The following is a 2,786-nucleotide window of genomic DNA, read 5'->3' as shown; positions in this document are numbered from 1 at the left end:
CCCCCCCCCCCCTGTACTTTGTCCACGTGAACGTATTTTATGAAAATATAAATATTCGTAGTCTTCAAAATGTCCGGGAGGTCGCGAGAATTCCACAGAATTGTTTTCAGATTTTCAGATTCTTTTGTTTTCATATGTCAAAAGTTCGAAACTCGTTGACTGGCTAACAGCTGTTGGTGCATTTTGCAACAATTTATCGTTAAACTGGTCGGAAATTTGAATGAAAAAACGTCATTTTAGTACTCTTCAAAACCACGGGGAATGTTTGTTTGGATGTTAAAAACTAACAATAAGTTTGACTGGCAGCTCCTTAGTAGTGCCAAAGTTAACTAACAGACTGTGAAACATGTCAGAAATTCGAGTGAAAAAACGTCATTTTAGCACTCTTGAAACCCATTGGGGATGATTTTGTAGGGGCAAACAACTACCAAGAAATTTGACTGGCTGCTCCTGAGTCGTGTCAAAGTTGACTGGCAGGCTGTCAAACATGCCAAAAATTCAAGTCAAGAAACGTGACTTTAGTATTCTTGAAACCCATTGTTTCCAGCTGTGAATTTGCATAAAAAGTGAGATTTTCGTAGTTTCTTTTTTATATACATATTATTTTTATAGAAGTATCCTATAGATTAACATTTTAGTTAATGAAAAGGACAAAACTTTCATCCGGTTGCTGATTAAAATGTCAGTCAACTTTGGAACTACTCAGGAGCTGCCAGTCAAATTCTTTGTTAGTTGTTTGCACTAAAACAATCATCCTCAATGGGTTTGAAGAGTACTAAAATGACGTGTTTTCACTCGAATTTTTTACATGTTTGACAGTTTGCCAGTTAACTTTGGGACCACTCAGGAGATGCCAGTCAAACTCATTGTTAGTCTTTAGCGCCAAAACAATCATCCTCAATGGGTTTCAAGAGTATTAAAATTACGTTTTTTCACTCGAATTTTTGACATGTTTGACAGTTTCCCAGTTAACTTTGGCACCACTCAGGAGCTGCCAGTCAAACTTATTGTTCGTTTTTAGCATCCAAACAATCATTCCCCGTGCATTTGAAGAGTACTAAAATGACGTTTTTTCACTCGAATTTTTTACATGTTTGACAGTCTGCCAGTTAACTTTGGCACCATTTAGGACCTGCCAGTCAAACTTATGGTTAGTTTTTAGCATCTAAACAATCATTCCCCGTGCGTCTGAAGAGTACTAAAATGACGTTTTTTCACTCGACTTTTTGACGAGTTTAACGATAAATTGTTGCAAAATACACCAACAGCTGTTAGTCCAAAAGGAGCGATGAATTGGCTGATGAAATTCGAATTAGCTTAGGAACGTGAGCTTAAACATGATTTGAATTTGAAATAAAAAGTCGTGAAAAAATAAAAATAATGTTATATTGTTGAGGGAATATTGTTAAAAATTATATTGAGGGGGACCCGCGCTCCCCCTCGTGGACAAGCGTGGAATTTTTCCATACCCCCCTGCCCCCTAAAGTGTTCACGTGGTATATGGATGGCCCCAAACAGGAAAAACTTGGAAATCAGGAAAAAGTCAGGCATTTTGAGAAAAATTTATCGAATTGAATGTCTGTAAAAAGCACTTTTAGAAAGTATCAAGAATAATCAAGACATTAAACAAATTTTAAGTGCTTTCCGAAATGTTTGAATGATTTTAAGAGATGAGAAAATATTGCTATGCAGATGTAAATAATTTCCTAGAATTTTGAAAGATATAGAACGATTTGATATGACATACCAATGCCAATTAAGTTTAAAGATATTTTTAAACATTCCTAGGGATTTTATACTATTGCCGAGGTTTTCAATAATTTTAAGAGATATTAAAAGCTCTCAAGGCAATTTAATAAATTTACAGGATTTCAGGAAATATCATCTGGTTTAATAGAATTTCACGGGATTTTATAATATTTTAATGGATTTCAACAAGTTTATTTTCAAGTATTTACAAATTCATTAGATTTCATCTGAAATTTATCCCGAAAATTATCCTAAATTCTTTTAAAGTCTTTCGAATTCTTTTGAATTTATAAAAGTTTAGAAAAAAATTATAAGATTGATACACATTTTATTGAAGAGTATAGAAGGCATGGTCATTTATACTATTTGAAAAATCTTTTTTAAACAGAAAATTTTTGTTCTTTAACATAATTCAAAGTTTCTACAAGAATAGAAAAGACTCTTTGATTCAAAACGTTTTAATAATTGATTTTTATTTTGTTATTTTTACTACCCCTATAAGGAAGCAAACATATTTACTAATTAATTAGAATAAGGAAGCAAAGTGCTTACCATACGAGCACCACCAAATTATAAATAAATACAAAGTAAAAAACCTGAGATCGAATTTTCAGCTAGTTCCACAACTTCCAAGAGTATTTCTAACCTCCCAATGCAGTTTGAAAAAGTTTTAAAACTTTCAAGTATTCAGTACTTTAAAAAATATAATTTACTTGAAGAATCAAAGTTACGAACTTGAATAAAAATTTTGTAAGAAAACACGGTGAGAAAATCAAACTATATTTTTGGATGAAAGTTCTTTTTCTTTATTGAAAAGACTGCTATTATATTTTTTGTTCGAAATTCATCTCGTTTGGTTAAGAATTCTATTATTTAGTTGAAAATGTAATTGTTTTGTTGAAAATGCAACCATATTATTAAAAACTCATCCTCTTTACCTAAAGTTCAACTACTTTGTTAAAAATTCAGTTTTTTAGTTGAAGGTTCATCTCTATGGTTAAAAACCTAACTATTTAAATGAAAATACATTTCATTTT

Source organism: Belonocnema kinseyi, chromosome 9, assembly GCF_010883055.1.
Source record: "Belonocnema kinseyi isolate 2016_QV_RU_SX_M_011 chromosome 9, B_treatae_v1, whole genome shotgun sequence".
Lineage (NCBI taxonomy): Eukaryota > Metazoa > Arthropoda > Insecta > Hymenoptera > Cynipidae > Belonocnema > Belonocnema kinseyi.
This window is presented reverse-complemented; position numbering follows the sequence as displayed.